The sequence below is a fragment of the Prionailurus bengalensis genome, chromosome A3, assembly GCF_016509475.1.
Source record: "Prionailurus bengalensis isolate Pbe53 chromosome A3, Fcat_Pben_1.1_paternal_pri, whole genome shotgun sequence".
Taxonomy (NCBI): Eukaryota; Metazoa; Chordata; class Mammalia; order Carnivora; family Felidae; genus Prionailurus; species Prionailurus bengalensis.
In genome coordinates, this window is record NC_057354.1 from 51698231 (window position 1) to 51706707 (window position 8477).

The following is an 8477-nucleotide window of genomic DNA, read 5'->3' on the forward strand; positions in this document are numbered from 1 at the left end:
ATATATATATACACACACACACACATATATATATACATAATATAAAAACAGGGAGGGGGACAAAACAGAAGAGACTCATAAATATGGAGAACAAACTGAGAGTTACTGGAGGTCTTGTGGGAGGGGGGATGGACTAAATGGGTAAGGGACACTAAGGAATCTACTCCTGAAATCATTGTTGCACTATATGCTAACTAATTTGGATGTAAAGTTTAAAAAATAAAAAATTAAATTTTAAAAAGATAAAAAAATTATCTTGTGACCTGGCACCTTGCTAAGCTTTCTAATAGTTTTTGAAAATTTTAAATTCATTCCCTTGTGATTTCAAATCATCATACTGGTAAATAGTAATACTTAAAAAAAATCCCAATATACAGGCAGATCTTGCTTTCCATGGATTCAATATGCATGCTTATCAGTTGCTATAGTTTAGTTAAAAACACTACTCCTCCAACAACACAGTTCAGATTTCAGTTACCATGAAATATGAACTGTGAGTAATTGCATAAAGTACAAATTTTTTACTGGCTCTTCAGTGCACAAATCACTACATAATAACAGATGCACATCATGATCAGTGGCCTATCACACTACTTCTTTCAAAGTCTTTTTTTAAACTTAAAAAAAAGTTAAATCCAACTTAGTTAACATGGTACAATAACGATTTCAGAAATAGAATTTAGTAATTCATCACTTACAACACCAGTACACATCCCAGCAAGTGTCCTGCTCAATGCCCCTTGCCCATTTAGCCCATCCCTCCATCCAACACTCTGCCAGCAGCCCTCAGTTTGTTTTCTGTATTTAAGAGTCTCTTATGGTTTGTCTCCCTCTCTGTTTTTATATTATTTTTGCTTCTCTTCCTTTATATTCTTCTGTTTTGTATCTTAAATTCCACTTATGAGTGAAATCATATGATATTTATCTTTCTCTGAATGACTTATTTTGCTTAGCATAATACTCTAGTTCCATCCACATTTTTGCAAATAGAAAGATTTGTTTTTTTTATTGTTGAGTAATACTCCATTGTATGTATATACTACCTCTTCTTTATCCATTCATCCATTGATGGACATTTGAGCTCTTTCCATACTTTAGCTATTGTCAATAGTGCTGCTATAAACACTGGGGTGCATGGAACCCCTTTGAAACAGCACTCCCGTATCCTTTGGATAAATACCTAGTGCAATTGCTGAGTCATAGGATAGTTCTATTTATAATTTTTTGAGGAACCTCCCTACTGTTTTCCAGAGTGGCTGCACCAGTTTGCATTCATACCAGCAGTGCAAAAAGGGTTCCTCTTTCTCTGCATCCTCACCAACACCTGTCATTGCCTGAGTTGTTCCTTTAAGCCATTCTGACTGGCGTGAAGTAGTATCTCATTGTGGTTTTGATTTGTATTTCCCTGATGACGAGTGATGTTGAGCATTTTTTCATGTGTTGATTGGCCATCTGTATGTCTTCCTTGGAGAAGTGTCTATTCATGTATTTTGCCCATTTCTTCACAGGATTATTTGTTTTTGGGGTGTTCAGTTTGATAAGTTTTTTATAGACTTTGGATACTAACCCTTTATCTGTATGTGGTTTTCAAATATCTTCTCCCATTCCATAGGTTGCCTTTTAGCATTGCTGATTGTTTCCTTTGCTGTGAAGAAGCTTTTTATCTTTTTTTTTCAACTGCTGTATGTATGCCCACCCACAGGCCAACCTCCAGAGATTTTAAATGATAACTTTTACTAGTTACAGTTGTTTCCCTGGAAAGCAGATCCATGTAGCTTCTCACATGGCCATTCTAGGAGCAAGCTTTCTTGTTTACTTTTTAAAATAATGTAAAGGCATTCTTGTAGATTTTGGATACAAGTTCTTTGTCAAGTACATGTATGGCAAATATTATCTCTGAGTGAGTGGCTTGCTTTTAATTTTCTTAAAAGTGTCTCTTGATGAGCAGAAAATGTATAATTTTTATTAGTTCAGTTTTCTCTTCCTCCTCTTTCTTTCTTCCCTTCTCATACTGCTTCCGTCCACCTCCTCTTTTTGGTTACTGTTTTGAGGAGACTTTGCCTACACTAGTTATAAAGATTCTTCTATTATTTCTTATAAATGCTTTATATGCTTAACTTTTATGTTTAGAGTCTGTTTCAAACTAATACTTGTGTATGGAGCAAAGTAAGCGTTGAGATTCACTTTTTTTTTTGTTGTTCTAGCACCACTTACTTCTTTCCCCATTGAATTGCTTTATCACATTTGTCAAAAATCAAAGGGCTATAGAAGTGTGGGTGTATTTCTGGAGTCCTGTTCTATTCCACTGATCTATATGTTTCATGCCATACTGCCTTGATTACTGTGACTTAATAGTCATTTTTAAATCAGATCATTTAGGGGCGCCTGGGTGGCGCAGTCGGTTAAGCGTCCGACTTCAGCCAGGTCACGATCTCACGGTCCGTGAGTTTGAGCCCCGCGTCAGGCTCTGGGCTGATGGCTCAGAGCCTGGAGCCTGCTTCCGATTCTGTGTCTCCCTCTCTCTGCCCCTCCCCCGTTCATGCTCTGTCTCTCTCTGTCCCAAAAATAAATAAATGTTGAAAAAAAAAAAAATTAAATCAGATCATTTAAGCCTTCCATATTTGTTCTGATTATTTCTTATAATCAGGCTCTGACCCTCTCTTTCAAGTTAATGGTCTTTAGAGACATGAGGATGTGCAACTGAGCCAAACTAAACTTACTTCTCACTAGGCCTTTCCTCATAAATCCAAGCTCCCAGGTACATAATTAGGTTTGTGGTTCAGCTCTTAGCCTTCTCCACTGGGGAGGGTCTTCTAGATATCTCATCTTCTAAGGATCAGGCTCCAAGAAACACCACTCAGTACCCATACTATCCAAGGTGCTGGCTGCTTTCATTGGAAGGCACTTATGCCAACAAATGTAGACCCATGTCCTTCTCTCTTAAAGTAACAATTTATATGTAGCTGGATCCACAGTAAATATATATATTAGTTCAAGTTTTTCTGCTTAATGCTATTTCGTTTGAATTTCCCCATGCATGTAGACAGCTGTTGAGTTTATTTTGTGAATGTTTGCATAATACTTCAAGTAAACCATCAAGCTTTATGCTCTATTATACTTAGACGTGTAACAGGTTTCTAGAGATTTTTTTTCTATTAAAAAATATGTTGCCAGAAACATTTTTAACACATATTCCTTCTTTGAAGTTTTTATTTAGGCTAAATTTCCAAGTCTAGAGGACTGGCTCCATCTAATATATTTCATTGCTATATTTCAAGGATAAAATGGAGATGATGGGATGTTGTATAAGGTAGATGATTATAAATATATTTAAATTACTAGATTGATAGGGTAAAAATTGTACCTAGAAAGTATTAAGATCACTAGTTCCAAAATTCCAAGTTAGAAAGTCAAGTGAGATATATTTTTACAAAATCTAGATATGTTAAAAAGATAATCCTACAACTCAATAGCACAAAAAATAATTCAATTAAAAAATAGGAGGTGGAGGCACCTGGCTAGTTCAGTTGGTAGAGCATGTGACTCTTGATCATGGGGTCATGAATTCAAATTCCAACCCCACACTGGGTGTAGAGATTACTTTTAAAAATATATAAAACCCCAAAGCACAACATCCTCAGGAAAAAAAAAATTTTTTTTAAATAGGCAGAGGATCTGAACAGATATTTTTCCAAAAGCCAACAGGTAAATGAAAAGATGCTCAACATCACTATTCATCAGTAAGATATCACCTCACACTTGTTAGAATGTCTATTGTCAAAAAGACAAGACAAAACAAGTGTTGGTGAGGATATGGAAAAAAGGGAACCCTGGTGCACTGTTAGCGGGAATGCAAATTGGTGTAGCCGCTGTGGAAAACAGTATGGACGTTCCTTTAAAAATTAAAATAGAATGGGGTGCCTGGGTGGCTCAGTCGGTTGAGCGGCCGACTTCGGCTCAGGTCATGATCTCGCAGTCCATGAGTTCAAGCCCCGCGTCGGGCTCTGTGCTGACAGCTCAGAGCTTGGAGCCTGTTTCAGATTCTGTGTCTCCCTCTCTCTGACCCTCCCCTGTTCATGCTCTGTCTCTCTCTGTCTCAAAAATAAATAAACGTTAAAAATTAAAATAGATCTACCATATGATCCAGTAATTCCATTTCTGGGTACCTATCCAAAGGATGTGAAAACACAAACTCAAAAAATATCTGCACCCTCATGTTCAGAGCAGCATTATTTACAATAGACGGAAACGTCTAAATGTCTACTGATAGATGAATGAAGAGATTCATATATCTATAATATATACAAATGGAATATTATTCCACCACAAAAAGAAGGAGACCTTGTCATTTATATCAATATATATGGACTTTGAGAGCTTTATGCTAAGTGAAATAAGTCAAAGACAAATAATATAAATACTGTACATATATGAGGAATCTTTAAAAAAAGAAAAGAAAAAGAACTCATATATACAGAGAACAGATTGGTGGTTGTCAAAGATGGAGTGTGGGGGTAGGTGAAAAGGGTGAAAGTGGTCAAAAGGTACAAACTTCCAGTTATAAAATAATTAAGTTCATGGATTGCAACGTATAGCAAGGTGACTATAGTTAATAATACTGTATTGTATATTTGAAAGTTGCTAAGAGAGTAGATCTCTCAAAAGTTTTCATCACAAGAAAAAAAGCTAATTATGTGTGGTAGTAGATGTTAACTAGGCATGTTGTGATCATACCATAATAGATACAAATATTAAATCATAAATTTGTACACCTGAAACCAGTATACTATGTCAATTATATCTCAATAAGAAAGACAATCTCGGGGCGCCTGGGTGGCGCAGTCGGTTAAGCGTCCGACTTCAGCCAGGTCACGATCTCGCGGTCCGGGAGTTCGAGCCCCGCGTCGGGCTCTGGGCTGATGGCTCAGAGCCTGGAGCCTGTTTCCGATTCTGTGTCTCCCTCTCTCTCTGCCCCTCCCCCGTTCATGCTCTGTCTCTCTCTGTCCCAAAAATAAATAAAAGTTGAAAAAAAAAATTTAAAAAAAAAAAAAAAAAAAAAAAAAAAAAAGAAAGACAATCTCAACAAAATGAAATAAATAAAATTAAGTTTAAAAATCAAATATGGGGAACACCAAAGAAAAAGGAGTAACAAATTCTTGGAGAGATGTCATATAAGACAAATTTTAAATATACTATAAGGGAATCTAAAACTAGAGATAAAAATGGCCTCCTGTATTCTGAAATCTAAATAAGCAAAATATATTAATAGAAGTCTTTGTTACCTATCCAAATGAGCCTAGAGACCTGAGTCCCACATCAGGGAGAGAGCAGGCAAAGTGGATGTGTGTATGTCTTGGGGAGGGCATCCAGCAAGCTGCCAGCACAAAGCAGTTTCCTGGAAGAAAGGGCACATGGCCCAAAAAGGGGAGGCTAGAGGGGATGGAGCAGGAGGCCGCATCAGGGAGAGGAAAGGTAGGAAAGAAAAAAGCCAAGCGAGCTTAGAGCAAATCTGTCTTAGAGCTTTGCTTAGAGCAAATCTGTCTCATAACTAAATAGATGCAAACTGCTGATGAATGAATAACTGGATACATTAAGTATCACTGATAAAAAGGTCCCTTCCCTCTACGATCCTGCGTGAAGGGGGAAGTGTGACAGGACAGAGTACTGCTGGGGAATGGGCTGTCCAGTGATGATGCCATGCTGACCTCCCTATGCTTTAGTCTGTGTACCTGCCAGAGCCCCCAGGCACAGACGGCACCCAAATCAGGACAAGATAAGGGAGGTTTTATGAAAGGTTGGTTACCAACATATGCCCAGGGTGTACAGCCATAAATGCAGTTCCAGACCAGCTGTTACCAGCCCTGGGCCCAAGGGGAGTGGGCATGGAGTTGGAGAGCGTAGGGAGCAGTTTCCAGAACCTTGAAGCAGAAAGTTGTGAATAGAAGGCCATCTTGAGAGGCCAGGACTCTGCCAACAATGTAGCCCCATGGGAAGGATGTGGGGAATCCCATAACCCACCCTGCTCTCCCCTCTCTCTGACCTCCTATCAGGGCTCTCCAGGAGCCCTGCCCTGGCAGACTTTTCAGGTCTGAGAGTGGGTTGGGAGCAAGGCTCAAGGTTCAAAGAAAGGGTGACCAAAATGGAGCAGCTTGCCAAAGGGCAGGTAGGGGGTAATTGGACTTCTTGTGCAAATTTCTCCCCTTGTTATACTCATGATGCTGATAAACATTAACTATTCATCTCCTCCGGGACTAGAGGTAGATCACTTGAACCTACCTCTAAGGCCCAGGTTAAAAAGGCCTGGCATCCTGGGCATGACCTTCTGTGCTAGGATTATTCCCAGCTACTTGTATAACAGTAAGGCAAGCACAGTGGCAGAACTCTAGGGTTTATTCTTGCCTGTAACAGGAAGTCTAGAGGGGCAGCCCACAGCACGGCCAGCAGAGACTTAGGCTCCCACTGTGTTTATGCATTGAACAAAGAGTAGGGGCCACAGCCCAGGCAGGATGTTGGGGGTGGGTACAGTCCCAGTAGCTCTTCTGGAAGCCCTGTTAGTAACTTCATTTCATCATCAGAGTGAGTCTCACAGCCATCGTAACTGCAAGGCAATCTGGCAAGCCGAGTCTTTTAACTAAGTCATTACCCTCAGTCAACTCAGAATTTTGTTAGGAAGGCAGAAGGGGAGAGTGGGTGCAGACTAACAGTAGCATCTGCTATGTGCACTGGAATTCCCCTACCCCAAGCTGGTTATTCATCAGAAATCTTCCTCCACTTACCCTTTCAATTTATAAAACACGATGGGGAAATAACCTACATCAAACACAAAGTCATCATCCTCACTCAGAGCATTTTCTTCAAGTAAACAGGACAGTTGTCCATACAAAATGCAGTTGGAAAATTTCTCAAAGTTGTTGATGTGTACAAGTCACCTTCCATTATTAAGTTGGTAGATAAGACACATCTAAATAAAGAAAAACTGCTTGAGGAGCTATAATGTTTTGTTCTTTAATTTTTAGACAATGTTTAGGAGACTCAAAGCCTATTTGTTTAAAACATATGTAACACTTTCTAACAGCCATTTTTTAAAGATAATTTTTAAAAATGTATTTGGTTCCCAAACAACAAAATGTCCAAGCACAACTTCATCATCAGGAGTCAAGCACTGGTAGAGTGAACAGAAAGAAAGCTCAGAGGTCTAGCTCCCATCAGATTTCCTGGGAAGGAGACACTGATGAGTAAACTATATCCGCTGAATCATAATTCAGCGTCTCTCGGCCTCAGTCTTCTGCAAAGATTTTTGTTGGCAGTATTTGGATTAGCTCCCTGGGAAGGAATGTTGGTGTGGCTGTTCTCATTCTGCAGACAGGGAAATTCCAGAAGCCTCTGCTGACAGAGAGTGGGGAGGTGCTGAAACACCTGGCCACAGAGCAAAGGTTTTTTCAAATGAGGGAGTTTGGTTTGGCAGGCACACCTTCCATTCCTGTGCCTGCACCCAGAGGTGGCATGCCTGGACTCACAGCGGCCTGGCATTTGAAAGAAAAAGAAAAAGGCCAAGTGGCCCTTCCCAGCTTGAAGATTGCAACCACAGCTGCTGGAGAGTTCTAGCTGGGCAGGGGAGGGAGATGGCCTCTGGCACACACTCACCGAGAGGAACCCGCTAGGACAGCTGTGGTGTGTTTACCTTGCTTCTTGGCCAAGACCATCACCTTGGATGAAATCAGCCTTGACTTTCTGATGTTTTTATTATGTGTAGTTTTATCACAGGATCCTAAGTAAAGGGGCTTTTTAAATACAACACCACTACCACCAAAAACCAAAAAATAAAACAAAGATCTTGTTTCCTCTCATTCTCTTCTGTAATATTATTTCTGCTATTTTTCTTTTATTAGGCTCTTCAGAATAGAATCATACTCACCATCTCAGAGTCCCATTTTTCTCATGAAAGATGTTCTAATTCAAATCAGGTTATGCATTAAATGCCCATTCTGTGCCTCACAGAATTACATTGATAGCACACCCTTTTTATGTTTTCCAAAGTGCCTTTCCATCTGTTATTTTCTTCAACATTCACACCAAGTGAGGCCAGGGATCATAATCCCTGACTGACAGGTAAAGAAAGTTAGGTCTGGGCTTTGGATCAAGATGGTGAAGCAGCATGGAGAGCCTCAGCTTGTCTCATCCCTGAAACGCAGCTAGATCAGCACCAAACCACTTTGCACGCCTAGCAAATTGATCTGAGGATTAACACAACAATCTGTATAACTTGAGCCACAAAACTTAGCAGGTATGCAGTACATAGAAGTGAATTGTGGGAGAGAGAAGCCACCAAGGGTAGGGAGCTGTTATAGCAGAGAAAGGACAGAGAAAGGGGAGAATGAGGCACATCAGGAAAGTACAGGAAAAACAGTTTCCCAAAATTAGCTGGAGAGAAAGAAAGAAAAAGAGTGAAAACACTTGCAGGGGACTGAATAAGAAAT